Genomic DNA, 23,740 nt, shown 5'->3' on the forward strand with positions numbered 1-23,740 from the left:
AATCTTCTCAGTTTTCTGTGCTTATAAACTCTAGGTGTCTGTCACTTTCCTCTCTTATTCACTCCCCACATTCTATAAATCCCCAAGTTGTGTCTAATTTACTTTCATAATTTTTAAGACATCTATTGCCTCCTCACATCTAATTCTTATTCACACCTTTTTTTTTTAATAAAAAAATGTTTTTCAATTAAAGTTGGCATACAATATTATTTTAGTTTCAGGTGTATGACATAGTGATCAGACATTTATAAAACTAATGAAGTGATCACACCAATCAATATAGTGCCCATCTGACATCATACATGGTTATTACAATATTATTGACTATATTCCCTATGCTGTACTTTACATTCCCATGACTATTTTGTAATTACCAATTTGTATTTCTTAATACCTTCCCCTTTTTTACCCATTCCCCTAACCTCCCTCCCACCTGGCAACCATCAAAATGTTCTCTGTATTTATGAGCTTGTTTTTGTTTTGTTTATTCATTAATTTTGTTCTTTAGATTCCACATGTAAGTGAAATCATATGGCATTTCTCTTTCGCTGCCTGATTTACTCTACTCAGCACAACATTCTCTAGGTTCTCCCATATTGTTGCAAAGGGCATGATTTCTTTCTATTTTTATGGCTGAGTACTGTCTCATTGTACATATATACCACATCTTTATCCATTCATCTATTGATGAACACTTAGGTTGCTTCCGTATCTTGGCTATTGTAAATTATGCTGAAATGATCACATGGATGCATATGTCTTTTTGAATTAGTGTTTTGGGTTTCTTTGAATAAATACCCAGAATAGAATTACTGAGTCATTCTTTGTCTCTTGTTATAGCTTTTGTTTTAAAGTCAGTTTTTTTCTGATCCAAGTATTGCTACCCAGCTTCATTTTTTCATTTCCATTTTTATGAAATATCTTTTTTCAATTCTTTACTTTCAGTCTGTGTCTGTCTTTTGATCTGAAGTAAGTCTTTTGTAGGCAGCATATGTAAGAGTCTTGTTTTTTTATACATTCAACCACCCTATATTTTATAATTAAAAAATTTAATCCATTTACACTTAAAGTAATTGATGATAGATATGTAGTTATTGCCATTTTATAATTGACATTTTTGATCATTTTTCTTCTTCTTAAATACGTCTTTTTAACATTTTTTGTAATTACTGGTTTGATGGTGATAAATTTCATTAGCTTTTTCTTGTCTGGGAAGTTCTTTATCTGTCCTTTGATTCTAGACGATAGCTTTGTTGAGTACAGTAATCTTGGTTGTAGGTCCTTGTTTTTCATCACTTTGAATATTTCATGCCAATCTCTTCTGGACTGCAAAGTTTCTGTTGAGAAATCAGTGGACAGTTTTATGGGAGCTCCCTTGTAGGTAACTAACTGCTTTTCTTTTGCTCCTTTTAAAATTCTCTCTTGTCTTTAACCTTTGGATGTATCTTGGTGTAGGCCTCTTTGGGTTCATCTTATTTGGGACTCTGTTTCCTAGGCTTGGATATCTATTTCTTTTGCCAGGTTAGGTAAGTTTTCAGTCATTAGTTTTTCAATTCCTTGCTCTCTCTCTTCTCCTTCTGATACCCCTATGATGTAAATGTTGGTATGCTAGATGTTGTCCCTGAGGCCCCTTAAACTATACTCATTTTTTGGAATATTTTTTCTTGTTACTATTCTGATTGGGCGTTTTCTGCTATCTTATTTTCCAAAAAGCTAATTTGATCCTCTGCTTCATCTAATCTACTGTTGATTCCTCTAATGTATTCTTCATTTTAGTTATTATATTCTTCATTTATGATTGGTTCTTTTGTTTTCTATCTCCATTTTTTATGTTTCCTATCTGCTTGTTGAAGTTCTCACTGAGATAATTGAGTATCCTTATAACTGGTGTTTTGAACTCTGCATCTGGTAGATTGCTTGTTTCTATTTTGTTTAGTTCTTTCTCTGGAGCTTTTTTCTGTTTTTTTTTATTCTGGCTACCTCCCTGTATTTATTTCTATGCATTAGGTAGAGCTGCTATATTTTCCAGTGTTGGTGGAATGGCCTTAACTAGTAGATGTCCTGTGGGATCAATAGCACAATCTCCCTGGTCCTCTGAGCTGGATGCTCCAGATGTGTCCCTTTTGTGGTTGCATGTGCTCTCCTGCTATAGTTGAGCCTTGAGTGTTGTTGGCCCATCAATGGGAGGGATTTACTCTCAGGCTGTGACTACAGTGGAGGAGCTATTGTGTAGGGCCTGACGCTCTGTAGCAAGATCTACTTTAGTGGGGCTCTGGTGGCTGCCAAGTCTGTCCTTGGGTGTGTCATTTGTGGAGGTGGTTGGATGGTGCTTGGTGTGGTCTAAATATGGCACTGGGTGTGTTGGTTCTGGGGCCTCTAGGTAGGGGCTCTGGTGCAGGCCAAGGTCAGCCTCTGCCTGTGCCCTGCCTGAGGCCACTTGGTATGAACTACAAAGTGATCTACAGAGGAATGCTGAGCTATGAGATACCTGGGAGAGGCTAAGCTGTGAACTCAGTCTGGCTACCATTAGTGCTGGGCTTGCAACTGCTTAGCAAGAGGTATGAGGCATGCCAAGGACAGATGTTGCTCGTTTGGGGTTTGTGAACCTTTGAGAAATTTTTAGAAAAATCCACAGCATGAGCCAAGACAGGTCATTTGTATTGAAAAGCCCTTGGAAGCGGCTTGGGTAGGCCTGCAAGTTGGGTGGGGGAGCATTTCAGGGAATCATGAGGAGAGGCAAACAGTGTTAGCCAGGTTGATGGAGACTAAGATATGGCACTCACCTGTGTGTGCAGGCTGAGTTGTGGGAGGGCTTAGCAAAGGAGCAAAGACTTATGCCAGTACTGCTGTGGGAGAAAGCTGCCCCTCTAGCCCTTACTCTGAAGCCAGACAATTCACCTCCTCTGCATATGTCCTTAACACCTTTTGGGTTGCTACCCCAGCACTGGCGCTCAGACTGAGAGAGTTCATTAGCAAGTAAGTATGTATGTAGGCCTTTTAAGAGGAATGCCCAGACTGGGCATTAAGAGGAATGCCCAGACTCTGTCTCACTCAGCCACAATCTCTGCTGGTTTGTACAGCCAGAAATTATGGCAACGTTTCTTCCCTGCACTGGAACCCTGGACTGGGGAGACTGGTGTAGGACTCGGATTCCTTAGTTTTCAGCGGGGACCTCCACAGCTAAGATATTCCTCCCAATTTTTAACTATGACACATGGGCGTAGGACCAGCCCATTCAGTGTCTCTACCCCTCCTACTAGTCTCAACCATGGTTTATTCTATATATCCTTAGCTATAGGACTTCTGTTCATCTGAACTTCAGGTGATTCTCAATAATCGTTGTTCTGTAGTTTAGTGTGGAAAAAGGTGTGCACAGCCTTTACTTACTCCGTCATCTTGACTGGAACCCTGCCCTCAACTTTGTTTAAGCCACAGATCAAATATCCAGTCTTCTATGGTATTCTATACCAGAACCTTTCCAAAATCCCATCCTAAATTAGCCTTCCCCTCCTTGGTGGTCCCAAAGCACATCATGAGTCTAGTATGAGATTTAGAACCTTCTACTTTTTAATATATCACATCATGTACAGGTTTCATTACTTAATTGTAAACCTCTTGAAGTCAGAGACCTTACCTTTTTTCTTTCTTTTTTTTCTTTTTTTTTTTTAGATAGAGTTAGTGTTAAGAACAAGAGACAGTCTATCTGAATAAATACATACATACACATAGTTATAATACAGTGGAAATTTGTATGCACCACAAAGTGTATGGTGGCATAGGGCTTTGTTAACATAGGTGATACATTTATAACCATGACTTCTTTGACTTGATCGCATGTCATACCAGTACATATTTTATGTGCTATTTCACTCAAACCTCCCAACAATCTTGCAAGGTCAGTATTATGAAAATCTATTTTGTAAATGTAGAAACTGATATTGAAATCATCGAGTGACTTGCCAGAGGTGACACAACTAATATTGGAAGAGTAGGGGTCAATCCAGATATAAAAGCTCATGCTTTTAATACTATTTGATTCCATTAGATTAAATGATGCCCTCTGCTCACACATTGGTGGTTGATAGACCAGGGAAGAAGACCCTTTGCTAGAGGAATAGTTGTGGATAGTGAATTGCTATTTTATTGCTGAATAGTAGTAAATATACTGGTTATTTTTTCTTTTGACTCTCATTATTCTTGTGGTATCCCAATTGTAGGGTCAACCTAAGCAACAGGTAGCATGGGAGCTTTCAGTTGTAGTGTGTGAAGACAATTTTCTAATATGCCAGCTCCTCTGGTGTGTCAGTCCATCATTTATATTATGTCCCTTTTCATCCAGAAGGCATTATCCTTAAGAAATCCCAGGTAAAATGACAATATTCTTCAACTTAATCATATGTTCTTATCAGCTAACCACTGAGGAAGGAGTTGTTCCAGTCTCATGATGTCCTCTCAAGATAGTTCCTATCCATGATAAAGTCACTTTCAGAGGGTATAGACTTATGTCCTTTACATGGTACCTATATGCTTTGGGAAACCTATTGGTATTTCTGTTGAATATGAATCAATATTAGTTTGCAAGAAATTTGAGGGCAAAGGGACATGCCTTTTAATCTCTTTATCGATCTTAGTATCTTACCAAACTATGACTCTGAATGTAAAGTATAGAAATAGTGTAATTTTGAATTCTTTATTTTTAAGAAAAATCAAAAGAATAGGTTCTGTTTCTTGAAAGAAATCAGTAGTTTATTGTTAAAAAAAAACTGCATTAAATTGATTTGCATTTGGGTATTTGTTCTGCACCAAAGAAGAAGGAAGGAAATATCTTTTCTAATAAGGTTCTAGCTGATTCTGGTAAGAGAACAAATATTTTAATAAGGTTCTAGCTGATTCTGATAAGAGAACAAACTTTTTTTCTTTAAACATAAATATTTGTATGCCCTATAAATCCCACTATAACTTTAAGTTCTATTCTAAAATAACTAAGGAGTTTTGGTATCAATTGTAGTTTTAAGATTTGACTCTGAATAAATATTTAGGGTTTGAATTTTTATTAGAAGTTCATTCAAATTTACCTACAATCATATGCTCTGAAAGTTATTATTTTAAAAGCATAGTGCTTTGGAATTTCTTGGCAATGGTGATTAAGAGTACAGACTCTGGAATCAGGATTGGATAGCCTGAAATTGAATTAAGGTCTTAATAATCGTTGACTGTGTAACTTAAAGAAGTTATTGGACTTCTCTGTGCTTCAGTTTCCTTATATGAAGAATAGAGATGATAAAAACCTACTCATAGATTTGTCATTTGGATAAGATGACATAGCATAGTGACTGACTCAAAAATAAGTAATCAAGAAATGTTAGTGATTAATAGTTTTTGATAAAATAGTTCAGCTCTGATATATTCCTTTTCAATTATTTCCTCCAATTATCTATTCTTTGTCTAACTTTATTCCTTTTCAAGGTTTTGTTTTCAGGAAAACCAATTTGAAACATTCCCTACTACCATTAAGAATCTCTGGAGCTGACCAGAGAATGCTGGGTGACTTTCCTATCCTCAGCCACAAACTCTGTCCCTTTCTGTCTCTGGGGCACATTCCTCATCATTTTTTGCCTTCAAGTGGCTTGCTCATGTATGTGCTTTGTAATTTTGTTTTCAACAGGCAGTCCTAAAAGTCTATGTAGGCCAATATCTAGTTCATGTTTCATAATTTTTTCATCAAATCTTGTAAAAAAAAATCAGACCAAGACTAGCCCCAAACCATATATATTTTTCTTTTTACTAGCAAGGTGCCAGATGGCACTTCGGTAGGATAATAAAGGAAATCTGTTTCCTTCCTCACATTTTATATATCTGTCATAAATCTTAACTGACTTTAGATGAACAGCAATTTGGAAGTTCAAGTTTCAGGTGAAGGTTCAGTTTGAACTTCATTTTAATGTTTTATTAAAATTGATTTGCTTTTGTGAATATAAATTAATTCAATATCATTTTACAGGAAGCTTGTTGACAAGCAGTGATAACACTTTAGCATTAGGCAGTTTTTTTTCTGCTTATCTTTATTGAAGAACTACCATTAAGAAGCCCTTAGCTTTTATTATTCCTTTGAAATATGGATAACATCAAATTCTGCATTATCTAGCAAAAAAGAAAGAAACCTAAACACCAGTAACGGTGCTGTCAGAATTGATTGGTATTTATTAACAAATCTAGCAGACTACTGAGGCTTAAAATGTATAAATTATTAGGTCATTGCTTTTGAATATAAATTATAATAATTTCAGGTTAATAAAGTATTTGAATTTCTATAATTTAAGGAAAAGCAAAAGCAAGAATAGTTATTATATTTGTTACTAAAATAGTTACTAAAAAAAGCCACAAAACCTGGGTCTAAATTTTACCTAGACTGGGAAAAGGTGATTTTATAGGAAATCAGCCTATACACTAAACTGATGAAGTCAAAGCTAGTTTTGGGAGCATGGGGTGGGATGAAAATAAAGCTTATAATGCCACTGATAGATACTGAGTTATGAAAAATATTAGGTGAAGAGAATTGGGACATAATTTATATTTTATCTGAAAGGGGTTATCAACCTGAATTATCTTAGAGATTGGTGGCAGGAAAAATTATTTTATTTTATTATTCAAAGATAAGACTGCAGAAAAATAGAAAAACAGTTTAATACTATGTTAAGGAAAATATGCAACATTTTGCTTATTTGCCTAACCCTTCTTTCTCTCACAACTTCTCAGTGTGGGTAGAAGGTTGGGGTGGAAGTGCTGTTAAATCATTCCATGGTTTCCATTGAGAATTATATCTGTAAACCAGGGTCAGCATGTGGATGAGGGCCAGCACCATGCATTAGGGGTTTATAGAGAGGGTAAGGAGAGAGCAGAGATAGATATTAACCCACAGGAAAGCAGATTGCCTGGGTCAGCTGCCGGCAAGAACTTTGTGCCTGAGTCATGTGCTTCTCTCTGTTTCCTGGAGTACTGGATAGGTCTCGCAGTCTAGGCATGAACACCTGGAGCCTGTACACATTTGCACTTAGACAGAAAAGGTGTCAAATGGCCAGCAGGTATCAAATGCAATGCTTGAAAATTTGGGAGTTGGGCCGGCTGCAGCTTAGACCCCAGCTTTGCCACCTATAAGCTGTGTTACTTTGGGCAAGCTCATCACTCTTTCTGAGCCCCAGTTTTCTCAAGTGTAAAATGAGAATAGTACAAGTGTTCATTTCCTGGGCTGTCTGAACTGTAAATGAGAGAATGCATATCAAATGCTTAGCACAATGCCTTGTACTTACTAAGGGCTCACAAGCTACTGCTGATATTGTGCAAAGTGCCTGTCATCTATGAAGTGCTCAATAAATGGTGTGTATCATTGTAGACATTTTAAAAGTCTTATTAAGAGTAATCGTAACAAAAACAAACAAGTTATTCTCTCTGGAAATATCAAAATTCTGGTGAAGCAGGCAGAGGTGATGGGTTCATAGTTAGGGGAAGCAGTTTGACCTGGGATTTAAAGTCAGAGGAACTAGCTGGAAGGCTGGGTCTGCTGTTAATTGCTGTGGGACTTGGGGCAAGTACTTTCAATGTCTTTGAATTTCATTTTCCCTGTCTTTAAATGGGGGTGATGATGCCCATCACATAGTGTAGTGAGACTCATAGATGGATTCAATGTGAATTCCATGCGTAACATACAAAATAAGGTAAGATGCTATTGCATCAACTAGCAAGAGGCCCTCACGACCAGACTCTTGAAAGAAAGAGTGTTTATACCACTCCTGCATGCTTACTGACTCTGTGTCAACTGCTCTCACTCCTGCTTTCATTTTTGGGAAAAAATTCTTTGAAAGAATTGCCTGCTTCCTCATGATCTGCTCAGTCTTTTAATGCCATTAAACCTGATTTTGACATTTAACATTGTTTTGGAAAGTGATCTCCCATTTTCCATTGGATTAGTAAAATCTAAAAGCACAAAATCCAGACTTTCCTCTTTGAACTCTTTGTAACATTTGACACTATCACTTCCTCCTACTTCCTGAGAAGCTACTGCGGGCTGCACTGCGCTAACCACCTTGCATACATGATTTTATTGAAATTACACAAAACCTCTAGGTGCCAAGTATTATGGCCCCATTTCATGGAGGTGGAAACTAAGACACAGAGACGTTAATCAACTTGCTCAATATAACATAACTGCCACATAAGTAGCAAGAGATGGGGTGGGGGAGAAAGAGAGAGGGAGAGAGAGATTGTAAGAGACATAGCGACCCTGTTAATACTGGTGCTTCTTCTTGGAGATTTATCCTTTTCTTAGCTTTTATTTGTAATCGTTATATGTTCATTAAAATACCCAAAGCACTGTGTACCTTTCTTATGGCATTTGTCTCACACCTAACTCCTGGAATTTGTTATGATTCCTGAGCAATTTGTAATCTCCTTGAGAACCTCCTTTAACATAACACGCTGTTGGTACAAATTATTTTTTTTTAACAAAGGGAACATTTGACAAAGAACCTTTCCTAGGGCTGATAAGTCTGAAGAGTTAACACTAAGTAAGAACATGAAAACAACATCAATTCCTTCCTAGCTCATTTACCTTTATAACTAATATAACAGCGACCTTCTCAAGCTAAGAGTTTTTTAGTTAATTGGTCAAGGGGCTTTTTCATAATATTTCAGAAGCAGAGAAAGATAGCTGAAGAGACAAAATGTGCATTTTCTTGAAGTTGCAATTTGAAAATATCATTGCTGTTCTGATTAATGACAAAGAATCCCAGCCAGAGTGGAGTGTAAAGTGATTTAGATAAATTCAAGGTAAGGTAATGCTCAGGAGAGAAATTTGAGCAAGTTTGCATGATGCCCAGATGGACCATAAATAAGTGAGAATGAGTGTTGTTACTTTTCTTGCTGACCTTTATTTAACAGAACTCTCATTAGAAAACAGCTTGCTTTAGCTTACTATTAAAATTGCTGTTTGTTCACCTGCTTTGAAAAAGGAACAGCCAAGGATAAGCACTGAGGTAGATTAAGAGTTTGCCGACTTGGTGTTGATGCAATTCTCTTTAGGCCAGAAGTGAGAACATTGTTATAGTCATAATACATATATATTTTCAAATAATATAATGTATATTCATATACTATATATGTAGTAGGCAAGGGGCTGATGTGTGAAGTGGAGGCAAAGCATAGTGTGGAACACAGCAATATTTTAAAGGAAATGTATTAAAATATAGAGGACTACTAGGTATAATAAAATTCCCATTTTTGTAGGGGAAAATAATTGAATATAGGCAAATTCATATGGATCGACTTTTTACAAAACATTCAACTTATACTAACCAAAATTTTAGAACGTATGTGATGTTACCCTATTTAACAAATAGAGATTAAGCTCAGAAAAGTTAGATGATGTGTCCAAGGACACGTACTAGATGCCTTTTGAACCCAAGTCAACTTTCTTACAATTCCATAAATCTGTCTTTTTATAAAATATAGTTCCTCTCATCATGATAATTGTAAGTAGAAGAAGAAAATAGAAAATGATGCATGTGTATAACTATGTGATAAGTAAATAACAAAAGGCACAGTCCTCATCTATTCTATGTAACAGGCTTAAAAAAAAATCTCTTTTATTAATTTTTTTGTTGATTACTTTTCACTAGAATGTGAGTTCCATAAAGGCAGGAAATTAATTCACATGTTCTCTCTTGCTCCCTCTCTCCCTCTCCCTTCTTCCCTCCTCTTCTTCCTCTCCACGCACACACACACACACACACACACATACACACATATGCACACACACACACAAGCATGAACACACACAGATATACACACACACACATGCACTTGATAAATGTTGAATAAGTGAAGGTGCCATGCTTTAGTTTTTGCATGTGCTTCTTCTCTGCCTAGAAAGCTTCTCCTCTAATCCCTGCTACTTCCGCCCTTGCTTTATTTTTTCATGTTTATGCGTCTTCATTTAGCATTGCAGTCATTTCTTCCTCAGTGAAGATTCCCCTGACATCCTTGACTACATTGATGTCTCCAATTGAATAATCTCTTAGCACTTACTACATTTGTAATTTTACATTTATTTGTGTGACTATTTAAATAATGTTTTTCTCATTCAGGACTGTCACCTCATGGTTGGCGGGGAGGAGCTCATTTCTGCTTTGGCCCAATATTGTAACTCTAATACTCATCATACTGCCTAGAAATAGCAGATATTCAATAAATATTTGTTGAACGAATAAATGAATAATTGAATGAACATAGACATGACGCGAGGACTGATCAATTAAATAGTAGCAGGACAGACTTTTAAAAAATAGTATGGACACCTGAGCACATTCATTGATCTAGGGGAAGAATCTTCTGGTAAACAAACTAAACACCATCTGAAATCAAATTTACATACAAAGCAACTTTTTATATAGGCATATAAATCAGACCACAGCTCCTATTTTCTTTACACCATTTTTTTTTTCAGTTTCAGTTCAGCAGACACTAAATCTACTTGTCAATGAGGAAATAGCCCTAGGGATCGAGAAACAGGTTGCAATAGACATTCCCTAGCCAGTTTTCTCTGTACCAGGGCTGCTGTTATCATTTATATACCCAAAAAGATATTCTCAAATTTGGTAACATATTATCTAAGCCTTCCTTCTCTTTTAGATATGAACTTTATTTTTTTTCTCTCTCAACTTTTCTTCTTATTCATTCCAACAGAGAACTGAGTCCTGTGCTGTTCTATTTTTATGTTTTTAAAGCAAATAGTTACTGTGACTTGTCTACACAGAGAGCCCAAACACCACACAGGATCAAATAAAACCACTAGGAAGCGAAGTTAAACCAGCCATTGATCATCCCCACAGAGAGGAAGAAACTGGATCTATCCTGTTATAATTTTGCCTCTAAAATTAGGAATTATTTTCTTCTGGATATTAAGTTGTTGCTTTTTCTCCCTTAATTTCTTCACTTGGAATATACTAATAAATGAAAAAGAAAATCCAAATACAATCAGTGGTTCCAGATTTACTACAGAAATACAGTCTCTCTGAGAAAATACATTATACTTTAGTTTGATGGAACTACAAATTCTTTTTATGGTCAGAAATTTTTAGATGCTTATACCAAACCAAACTCAAGACATTCATGAATTATCTCATGGGCAAGATTTACTAAGTGCTTCTCTCTCCTTCTCATAAACTGCCTTATACAGCAGTTCCAAAATGATCCTCTGTATCTATGTAAAGCAAGAAAGACCCTAGACTTGCATTTAAATTGCTGCCTATTTTTAACTTTCTAAGAGTTTCACTTTGAAAGATATTTTACCTTTGTGGATAGGAGTTATAGAGTCACGCATTTGACCTTTACTAGCTTTCTAGTGAAAATTTTAATAACAAAAAGAAAGGTTTAAAAAGTCTGACAAAACCAAAGTCATTGTTTATAAAATCCTGAATTGTGTACAAACAAAATACAATGGAATTCCCCAGACATACGTAGTATAGTAAGGGCTTTATTTTGACAAAGTTCCAGGTGCTTCTTCTTGGAGATTTATCCTTTTCTTAGCTTTTATTTGTAATCGTTATATGTTCATTAAAATACCCAAAGCACTGTGTACCTTTCTTATGGCATTTGTCTCACACCTAACTCCTGGAATTTGTTATGATTCCTGAGCAATTTGTAATCTCCTTGAGAACCTCCTTTAACATAACATGCTGTTGGTACAAATTATTTTTTTTTAACAAAGGGAACATTTGACAAAGAACCTTTCCTAGGGCTGATAAGTCTGAAGAGTTAACACTAAGTAAGAACATTAAAACAACATCAATTCCTTCCTAGCTCATTTACCTTTATAACTAATATAACAGCGACCTTCTCAAGCTAAGAGTTTTTTAGTTAATTGGTCAAGGGGCTTTTTCATAATATTTCAGAAGCAGAGAAAGATAGCTGAAGAGACAAAATGTGCATTTTCTTGAAGTTGCAATTTGAAAATATCATTGCTGTTCTGATTAATGACAAAGAATCCCAGCCAGAGTGGAGTGTAAAGTGATTTAGATAAATTCAAGGTAAGGTAATGCTCAGGAGAGAAATTTGAGCAAGTTTGCATGATGCCCAGATGGACCATAAATAAGTGAGAATGAGTGTTGTTACTTTTCTTGCTGACCTTTATTTAACAGAACTCTCATTAGAAAACAGCTTGCTTTAGCTTACTATTAAAATTGCTGTTTGTTCACCTGCTTTGAAAAAGGAACAGCCAAGGATAAGCACTGAGGTAGATTAAGAGTTTGCTGACTTGGTGTTGATGCAATTCTCTTTAGGCCAGAAGTGAGAACATTGTTATAGTCATAATACATATATATTTTCAAATAATATAATATATATTCATATACTATATATGTAGTAGGCAAGGGGCTGATGTGTGAAGTGGAGGCAAAGCATAGTGTGGAACACAGCAATATTTTAAAGGAAATGTATTAAAATATAGAGGACTACTAGGTATAATAAAATTCCCATTTTTGCAGGGGAAAATAATTGAATATAGGCAAATTCATATGGATCGACTTTTTACAAAACATTCAACTTATACTAACCAAAATTTTAGAACGTATGTGATGTTACCCTATTTAACAAATAGAGATTAAGCTCAGAAAAGTTAGATGATGTGTCCAAGGACACGTACTAGATGCCTTTTGAACCCAAGTCAACTTTCTTACAATTCCATAAATCTGTCTTTTTATAAAATATAGTTCCTCTCATCATGATAATTGTAAGTAGAAGAAGAAAATAGAAAATGATGCATGTGTATAACTATGTGATAAGTAAATAACAAAAGGCACAGTCCTCATCTATTCTATGTAACAGGCTTAAAAAAAAATCTCTTTTATTAATTTTTTTGTTGATTACTTTTCACTAGAATGTGAGTTCCATAAAGGCAGGAAATTAATTCACATGTTCTCTCTTGCTCCCTCTCTCCCTCTCCCTTCTTCCCTCCTCTTCTTCCTCTCCACGCACACACACACACACACACACACATACACACATATGCACACACACACACAAGCATGAACACACACAGATATACACACACACACATGCACTTGATAAATGTTGAATAAGTGAAGGTGCCATGCTTTAGTTTTTGCATGTGCTTCTTCTCTGCCTAGAAAGCTTCTCCTCTAATCCCTGCTACTTCCGCCCTTGCTTTATTTTTTCATGTTTATGCGTCTTCATTTAGCATTGCAGTCATTTCTTCCTCAGTGAAGATTCCCCTGACATCCTTGACTACATTGATGTCTCCAATTGAATAATCTCTTAGCACTTACTACATTTGTAATTTTACATTTATTTGTGTGACTATTTAAATAATGTTTTTCTCATTCAGGACTGTCACCTCATGGTTGGCGGGGAGGAGCTCATTTCTGCTTTGGCCCAATATTGTAACTCTAATACTCATCATACTGCCTAGAAATAGCAGATATTCAATAAATATTTGTTGAACGAATAAATGAATAATTGAATGAACATAGACATGACGCGAGGACTGATCAATTAAATAGTAGCAGGACAGACTTTTAAAAAATAGTATGGACACCTGAGCACATTCATTGATCTAGGGGAAGAATCTTCTGGTAAACAAACTAAACACCATCTGAAATCAAATTTAGATACAAAGCAACTTTTTATATAGGCATATAAATCAGACCACAGCTCCTATTTTCTTTACACCATTTTTTTTTTCAATTTCAGTTCAGCAGACACTAAATCTACTTGTCCATGAGGAAATAGCCCTCGGGATCGAGAAACAGGTTGCAATAGACATTCCCTAGCCAGTTTTCTCTGTACCAGGGCTGCTGTTATCATTTATATACCCAAAAAGATATTCTCAAATTTGGTAACATATTATCTAAGCCTTCCTTCTCTTTTAGATATGAACTTTATTTTTTTTCTCTCTCAACTTTTCTTCTTATTCATTCCAACAGAGAACTGAGTCCTGTGCTGTTCTATTTTTATGTTTTTAAAGCAAATAGTTACTGTGACTTGTCTACACAGAGAGCCCAAACACCACACAGGATCAAATAAAACCACTAGGAAGCGAAGTTAAACCAGCCATTGATCATCCCCACAGAGAGGAAGAAACTGGATCTATCCTGTTATAATTTTGCCTCTAAAATTAGGAATTATTTTCTTCTGGATATTAAGTTGTTGCTTTTTCTCCCTTAATTTCTTCACTTGGAATATACTAATAAATGAAAAAGAAAATCCAAATACAATCAGTGGTTCCAGATTTACTACAGAAATATAGTCTCTCTGAGAAAATACATTATACTTTAGTTTGATGGAACTACAAATTCTTTTTATGATCAGAAATTTTTAGATGCTTATACCAAACCAAACTCAAGACATTCATGAATTATCTCATGGGCAAGATTTACTAAGTGCTTCTCTCTCCTTCTCATAAACTGCCTTATACAGCAGTTCCAAAATGATCCTCTGTATCTATGTAAAGCAAGAAAGACCCTAGACTTGCATTTAAATTGCTGCCTATTTTTAACTTTCTAAGAGTTTCACTTTGAAAGATATTTTACCTTTGTGGATAGGAGTTATAGAGCCACGCATTTGACCTTTACTAGCTTTCTAGTGAAAATTTTAATAACAAAAAGAAAGGTTTAAAAAGTCTGACAAAACCAAAGTCATTGTTTATAAAATCCTGAATTGTGTACAAACAAAATACAATGGAATTCCCCAGACATACGTAGTATAGTAAGGGCTTTATTTTGACAAAGTTCCAAATTGAATCCTCCTTTGATAGATGCCTACGGGGACTGGTTTTATAAATCATTTCCAATCAAAGAAAGTCTGTGCGTAATATGATTCTATGAATAACCAGGCAACATCAGAACTCACAAGCCCTTCTTTTTTTCCTTTTCCATAAAAGCCTTATCTACACCATAGTGTACAAAGGATTCAGTGAAATTCATTGAAATTTGTTGGAAACTGAAAATGAGCTCCTATGAATAGACTATTCTGGAGTCCTAATTTCACAATCAGGAAAACACCAAGATGACAAGGAAGCTGCCTGTGGGATTCATCTGACATTTTCCCTACTTAGTACAAATGCTAGCCAATGTAGACCAAAGCCCTCCTCTCTAGTAATATAAGCATCTTCTCTTTCTTTCCTAAGAAGTCGGCAGGCTTGACATTTTGACAGCTGATTTATTTCCTCCCCTCCTCCTGAGCTGAAATTCTCACCCAGGCTCATCTATCACCCTAGCTTTGATGAGGAGGGGGTTTGGGCATTTGCTGTTGGAGGCTGTCAGACTTGAAGTTGGTTTCAAATGAAAGGCTCCAGCATGCTCTTTAGAAAGATAGAGTAGCTGCTGTGGGCAGACAGTAGAGAGGAAAGGACGGGGAAACTGTCAAAAAAATTATTTGATATGGGTCTGTGAATATAAAGAGTAGAGGTGACAGGACAGGTGAATGAGAAGTTAGTAAGCACATGGCAGGTCCAGGGTTTTCTTATAAAATAGTTCCATGTAGCACTCTTTCTGAGGTGCATGATTTATTTGTCCACTTGGTCATTTACCCTCCTGAGGTCAAACTGGACTCTAAGAAATCTAGTATATACATTATTGATCCAGTAGTTATGAAGCATTAACTATTGCCAAGAACTCTGTTAGGCACTGAAAATACCGTGAAAATACTGCACTGAAAAAAAATGGCTCTGACCCAGTCCTTACCCTCCAGGGACTTATAATTTAATTGGAGAAGAGGAGAACAGGTTAGTGAATTAGCAAATAAAAGATGATAGCACAGTGTGTAAAGGGCTGTGGTAGGATTATGCGCAAAATATTCTTGGAGCAAATAGCAATATCTTGTGAAGATTTTCAAAAAATCAAACTTTGAAAATCTGTCAGATTTTTATGACAATGAATATCCATACTTTTGGAAAGAGATACTAAAGCAGTAGAAGAACTAGAAAAGATCACCAAGAAAGATGTGTCATTAGAGACCAAGGCTAAGATCATTCATGCATTTGTATTCAGAATTCCTATGTATTGTTGTAAAAGTTGGAAAGCAAAGAAGGCTGATAGGAAAAAAATAGATTCATTTGGAATATGGTGTTGAAGGAGAGCTCTACGGATACCCTGAAAAAGTGGGCCCTAGAACAAATTATGCCTGAAACATTATAGGCAAAAATGACAGAACTGAAGCAGTCCTGCTTCAGACACATGGTGGGAAGGCAGAGTCCTTTGGATAAGACAATAATGCCGAGAAAATAGAAAGAAGACTAAATGTGAGAAGGACTCACTCCGTAGAGGTCATAGGCGTGAGTCTATAGGAGCTGAGAAGGGCTTTTGAAGACAGGACATTGTGGACATCAACCCTCATTCATAGGTTGTCAGGAATTGGCACATAACACACACATATTACTGTTAACAGTTGCCCTTATGGGGGTGGATTTGAGAAATGACAAAATACTAAAGGAAACATCTACACAAATGCAATCACTGGCAACACAAATCAATCTTCAAGAATTTGAAATTTGAGAAGTTGTTTGGTGCAAAATAAAGTTCAGAACTGATTAAAGAAAAGTTTAGCCTATGTAGTAGATTAGTATTTTTATTGAGAAATTAAATGAAATTGAATGCCTTTGTGTTAAGAAATTCATAAGGTTAAATCTAGGATAACTGATGATGCTAATTGCCAATTTCATGCCTGTCCCGCGCTGAAGTCATATTATGTGATGATGCATTCATCTGGTCAGGTTACCAGTAATTCAGCCAGTGTAGTCATAGACAGAGTGAAGACAAAAAATTCTGAAACTGGAGGCTGACAAGGTCTAAGGAAGGCACTAGATTAAAGTCATTTTAAAATGAATGCATAACATTGGGTTTATTATCTCAGAAAAGCAGACGTTTTCTTGATTTTTTCCAGAATTGCCTCTTTCATTTTGGATCTAATAAGAAATGAACAAATGTCACACATTTAGGAAATTCTGCTTCTGGTACTGGCCAGATGCTCAAACACCTTGAACTCTAATATGATACCATGATGTTTAAATCACTCTTAAGTACTATCTGCTAAATGAACTTAGAGACATGCACTACCAAGAAACAAGAACTAAAGGAGATATTTGAAAACAAATTTCTCAGTGTCATTTTATATACATATACATATATACGTGTGTGTGAGTGTGTGTGTGTGTATATATCTATATATATATCACCCTAGATAATAATAAAGTGCTGATAGATAATATGTATTATGCACTTAATTTGTGCCAGATTACCTTACTTAATCCCCACAACCCCGTGAGCAACGTGCTATACTATCTACATTTCTGCTGAAGAAAGAGAGGCTCGGCAAGGTTTAAACAACTGGTGATGGGCAGAACTGGGATTCAAATCAGCTCTTCAGGGCTATGAAGCTAGTGTTCTGATGCTCCATTATACTGCATATCTAGAGATTGTGGTTTTCTTAATGAGTAAATTAGCATTCATTAAAGTAGTTTCACAGGAGTTTAAGTCGACTTTTTCTTTAGGGAAGGAATCCATGAGGCTTCTGTGTTGTTCATAGAGGAAAGAAAAATCTTTTCTTCAGATCCTCCCTTTTAAAAAATTCCCTTAATCACTGGCAGCCTGTAATCACTAAATACATTAAAGATGGTTAATCTGACGTCCTATTTATCAGGCGTCTCTATGGCTGAAGGGAGAGTAAATTTCAATAGCTTACTAGCTCTTTGACCTTGGGCAATTTGATTAACTTTTCTAAACCTTAGTTTTTTTTTTTATCTGTTCAGTGGAAAGTAGAATATCCACTGCTCAGGCATGCTGCGAAGATTAAATGACAATAACAGTGAGAACACTATTACTTTTCAAGCATCTCCTCTGTGTCAAGTACTCCAATAGGGCGCTGGCACACATGATCACATTTAATCTTTGACCCAAAGAGGGAAGCATTATTGTCACTAATTACCAGTGAGGAAACTGAGGCTTGCTAAGATTTTAAAAACTTGACCTTGGTCACATAGCTACAAAGTACAGAGGTGAGATTCAGACCAAATTTCTCTGTTTCTAAAGCTTATGCTTGTCACGGATGCTATGTCATTTTCACATAAGACTACTTCCCTAAAATACAGAACATTCTAGCAATATTGGGCATTACTATTTGTACCAATTTGGACAATAAGATTATTTTCATATACTTTAATTATTTGAAAACATGTACCTGGTGAGTGGTAGAGAGGTCACTATTAACCAGACCAAAAGACTGACCATGCTGATTTCGAGAGCAACAAATGAACGCAAATGAATAGTACATTTATGGATTATTATTAGTTGATTTCCTATTTCCACACAGGCTACTGGGGCTTGTATATTCAGAAAGGGGTATTGACCCCAACTGAACCTTCCAATCTGGCATTGCCATCCCATCTCTCAAAACCACGGGAGAGCAGAAAAATTATAGGACATATTTATGTCTGTAGTCATTTGTATAGATCTGTGAAGATGTCATTTTGAAAAAGAAGTCATCTTTTGGATAAGATCAAATTCAGACAAATTGAATTTTTATTTGCTTTGACATAGATTGGAATCAGTGATGTGATTTTTTCCCTCCTATGTAGAGAGGAGAAAAAAAAAATCATCTTGATAAATCTCCTTGACTTTCTTCAAGGTGTTCAGTATCTTTTTCTTTAGAAAAAGTAGCAGGATGTTATGACACAGGATGTTATGGCACAGAGCTTTGAAAAACTCATGCTTGGAGTCTAATGCTACCAATGGATTTTGTTGGGGGAAAAACATTGAATTCCTACATTCATCAGTTTATTCATTCATTAATTTACAACTGATATGTCGGGGAACAAAACAAAATCCCTGCTCTCATAAAGTTTACATTCTAGCAGGAGAGACACAATAAAAATGCAACATCTAATACTTTGGAGGATAATTTGATATGTTTTGGAGAAAAAGGAACAGAATTTGTGCAAGAGGATATGATTTGAAATACAGTTTTCAAGAAACTCTTCTCTGATGAAGTGGCATTTGGTGGAGACCTGAAGAAAGTGAGCAACTGACTGAATCATTTGGCTATTTAGGGAAAGAATTTTCCAGACAGCAGGCAGCAAAATCAAAGGCTCCGAGGTTCTAGAGTGTGTAACAGGTTTGAGGAACAGCCAGGAGGCCAGTGTGGCTGAAGTAAAGTGCTAAATGGAGAGAGGTAGCAGAAAGGCCAGGGAGAATGCCAGGCTGATCATACATGGTCTGTGGCCCACTGTACGGTCTAATTTTTTCTGTAGTCAGATGGGAAGATGTTGCAGGCTTTTGAGCAGAAAATATTATGATTAACTTCAATTTTGAAATGACCACTGGTGTAGGATACAGACTAAAATGTGTGTATAGAAGCAAGGGGAGGCAGAAGCAAGAGATCAATGGTGAAAATGCATGCAGTAATCTGAGAGTTGGTGATAACTTGGCCAGAGCAGTAGCAGTGGGAATAATAAGGAATCAAATTCTAGATACACTTTAAAGGTAAAAGCAATGGGATTTTCTGTGATGTGTGAAAGGAAGATTCAAAGAGGACGTCAAGATTTTTCTTCTGAGGAAGTGAAAAAATTAAGTTTCCATTTACGTACATGGGAGAAAACATGAGAGAAGAGGATGTTTTTTGTGTGGAAATGAAAAAATGTGATTTTGAACATGTTAAATATGTGATGCCCAAAAGACATTTAGGTGGAAATGTTATGTAGATAGTTTAATATGTAAGTATGGAGGTCAGGGGAAAAGTAGAAGTTAGAGATTAGAATTTGTAAACTATTTGTGTATGGATAGTTTTAAGGTCTTAAGACTAGATTGGATTCATTTAGGGAGTAAGTTTAGAGAAAAAGAGATATATCGTTGAGCCTTGAAGCACTCCAACATTTAAATATTTAGGAGATAATGAGGAGCCAGCAAAGGAGACCGAAATGGTCTCTGTAAAGTAAGGAGAATTACCAAACACATACACACATACACTCACGCACAATCTCCTTTTCTAGTAATTCTGAGTTCAGATCTAGGAGTCAGTCTCTGAGAAAGGATGATGCTGAGTTTTTCATGATAAACCAAGAAACCCAAGGAGGAAGGGGCTTTGATCAGGGAATGACACTTCTGCTCAGTCTTTTTCAGACCAAAAAATGACTTTGGAATTTGGGGTGAAGACATAGTGTGTAATACAAAGTAAGATGATGGAAAAGATGGCAACATCTTTTGGTTGAAATAGGTGATATAAACTTTTATGATGTCAGTCTTCTTGTGACCTTTAATATAATGCCTGATCTGAAAAAATTTAGCAACCCTATAGATAAATAAATAGAATAAAATGGTGTATTTTCTCTTTTTTTTCATACACAGATACGTACTAAAATTAAGATTATATTGTATATACATTGTTGTCTGCTTTTTATTTGATATCATAGCAGGAATATTTTTGGAAGATTCTTTTTTCATCATATTTTGATGAGAGAAGAGAGATGATCAATTTTAGTATATGTGCTGCCAAAGCGAGCACGAGAGATGATCAAAGAAAAGATTATGTTAGTTTGAGAAACGTCTGGTCCAATATCTACCAATAAAGTAGACTGATGACTGTGTGTATATATGGGAGAGAGAGAGAAAAAAGACAGTTCTGGACTTGGGGACTTGGGTCTTGGTGACTGAATGATGACTGTGCTATCCTTAGGGACTGAGAAAACAGACTAACTAAAGCTTTGCTTATTTTTTATATTCAGGTGGATTCCAGAATTGCTTTCTATATAGCTGGAGAATGGTTGGTTTTTCATTACTAGATATAGCAGAAACTGAAGGGGAAGGCTACCTGAAAATGCTTTAATTGATATCTACCAATATAAATAGGTAATGAAATTAATTTGTGACACCAAGTAGATTGTTTTGACTAAATTACTTTGTTCGGTTTCCCCCACAGCTTACAAAGAAAAAAATCCATATCTCTCCTATATTTTTCATGTTGCAGGGATCCAGTCTAGACATCTATACCATCAAGATTTAATATAAGAAGTTTTTACATAAATCTGTGAAAATTGTGAAAAGTCATTTTAGTTTATCAGAAAATGTTATGAGCATGACCATAGAAAATATTTTCTCCTGTTGACAGGTTTTATGGCACAAATTGCCTCTATAATAAATATTTGATGTGATTAGATTAAGATATTGGCAAGACCAGAGTCAAATAAAGTCTTTTTTGAATAAACAAAATTAATGAAAAGAATAAAAATAATATTCACTCGTAAACTTCTGACAGCCATAAGTAAAATATAAGTGTTTATTTTTCCGTTTGCATATTGCGAATTCTACATATGGGTTCTTGACTGGTGAGCACAATTGGCTAAAAAATGGGACTTTACAAGGTCAAGGTCACACATTCCACTGACCACATAGAAGCAGAAAACTATGTCATAGCCATCAATTGCATCAGAAATTCTATACGGTTATTTCATGGACATGTGTTATTGGTCATGTAAAGACTAGCCAAAAGAGTTTCAGTAATTGTCATCATACTATTAGAAAAAATAGATACACAACTTTAAACATAGATACCATACATGACAGGACAATAATTTCAACTTTATATGTGAATGGCAGTAAAGACACAGAGACTCACAAATGTACAAACTCAACGGCATCAGAGAAAAAGCCCACTTAGTTGTAATTTCAGTATTTAGCTGAAAACAAACATACTATAATTGTCTTTCACTTTTATTTCTGTTTAGTATTGCATTAATATAGAACTTTTAGATGGATGTTACTTTTTAAATAAATATACAGTTATTCTGTGTATCTTTGTCATTCGTTAAAACTAAATCAATGCATCAGAACACAGGACTTTTCAAAATTTAAAGCAACATCTTTACATCTCAGAGTTTGTGAAGTCCATCAGGGAAATAACAAAACAGCACGGAGAAATTCACTCACTTGTTTCTGCCACTTCACATTGAGGGTCATATGCAATGACAAATACTGAAACTTGCACCGCAGATTGAGTTGGGGAAACATTAGTTTCTGATCATTGCATTTTTTTGCTTTAAAAATCTCAGCCTATGATTTCCTGACATTTGCTTTTCCCATTGAGCTATACCGATCCCATAATAAAGTACAAAGCAGTATTAAGTTTCTCTGAAAATCCACTCATTATTCACTGGACTTTGAAACCCAACTGCCCCCTCATCTTTCAAGGAGAATTGTGCTTTTATGCTGTTCATTAAAACAAAGAAGAAGAAAAGAATGTAAACTGTCAAGTCTGTAACCTTTAACAAATCACCATTTTCATCTGCAGCCCCAGTAGTTGTTTAAAAGCAAGAGCAAGAACAGAGAGAAAGCCCCCCTTTCAGTCTAAAACTCTTGCTCTGCTTTAGTAAAACCGTTAATACAAACACTGTGGATCAGCCTTTCAATATGCAAAATGGACGAAGGTACTCAGTTTTCTTTTGTAATAGATTAAATCCGAAGTAGTTCTTTATTAGGGAAATCCTTTGTAATCTTCTGATTTCGCTTTTTTAAAAATTAGACTCTGGCTATCACAGCATATTGACCATGGAAATAAAATATTTCTCTAACAGGTTTCGAGTCTTAAGGACAGTTTCCTCTGTATTTTTCTTGTACCTATTTGCCTCCCACCCGCCAAAGTCTTCACTCAACCCTACTAACAGTCCAGCTGGCACCATAGATAAGAAACAAACTGTTTTCTGCATGACCTCTAAGCATTCTACTCCACAGGAAAAGCAACGTGGAATGCACACTCAGCAGGCTACGAGCCTGGAGCCAGTTTGTCCTCGAGGCATTTCTGCCATAAAACATAATATTATCCACTGTGTTTTGCTCTAAGCAGATCCGTCTCCCACTCCTTTCTCTCCCCTTCCTGCTGCTCACTCCGCACCTGGCTGCAATTCATGACCCAGTGGGCACATAGCAAACAAAAAGCCCCAAACAGCAACAGATCTCTTTGTTTTACATGCAAATCTTACCTCCGGTAGTTGTCACATCTTCCTCAAAAGCCACGCTTAATTTTTAATGACAGCGATCCAGTGCAGTCCTCCGAACAGCCACCGGTAATCATCATTACCTCTCGTGCCTAAAGCCTTTCTGGACCATTAATGTCACAACACTTGCTAACTCATAGCTTTAATACTCCCTGCTCAAAATGTCTGAAAGAGTTTGGAAGGACAATAGGAGTGACAGGCACGCTAGACAGCCATGCTTGAAATTAGTTGTCTGAAGCTCTGTTAAAGCTGCTTCATACTGTTTTTAAAGCGTGCAGGAGGTAGGATTATTAGCCTATGATAGGCATGCTGTTTCTGTTTTTATTAAATACTGTAATAGGCTGTCTGTTAGCAATGCTGTGATAGGTCCAATATCGCTCCCCCACTCCTTTTGAATTTTCATATTAAAAAGGGAGAGAGGGCTCAGACATCCTTAGGAGACTGAGACCTACACCATCCTGCCTACTGGATCAGATTTCCAAATCCTCTCTAACTATAGAAGAAGGACTTTCTTTTGCAATTAGGTATTTTCACATGGAGAGTGAAGTTGGGAATAAACACTCTGGGATCCCCAAACAATGCTCTCACTCCCAGCAAGGGACTCCTCCTCTTGCCAGTTACAAAAAAAAAAAAAAAAAAGAGCGTTCTCTAGAGTTAAGTAAAAAAATCAATCCCAATAGTAAATGTTCTCAT

The 23,740-nt window shown here is 36.1% G+C and overlaps 1 protein-coding gene across 1 annotated transcript in view; it reads right to left on the minus strand.

Moving 5' to 3' along the window:
• The window catches only part of KCNMB2 (potassium calcium-activated channel subfamily M regulatory beta subunit 2), a 234,392-nt gene extending 210,947 nt beyond the window's left edge, over positions 1-23,445 (minus strand). The window contains exon 1 of the mRNA XM_011383184.1: positions 23,033-23,445. The gene's annotated coding sequence lies outside the window, so the exon portion shown is untranslated. The remainder of the gene's footprint in view (positions 1-23,032) is intronic.
• Positions 23,446-23,740: the final 295 nt, after the last annotated feature.

Source organism: Pteropus vampyrus, unplaced genomic scaffold (assembly GCF_000151845.1).
Source record: "Pteropus vampyrus isolate Shadow unplaced genomic scaffold, Pvam_2.0 Scaffold14, whole genome shotgun sequence".
NCBI classification, from domain to species: Eukaryota; Metazoa; Chordata; class Mammalia; order Chiroptera; family Pteropodidae; genus Pteropus; species Pteropus vampyrus.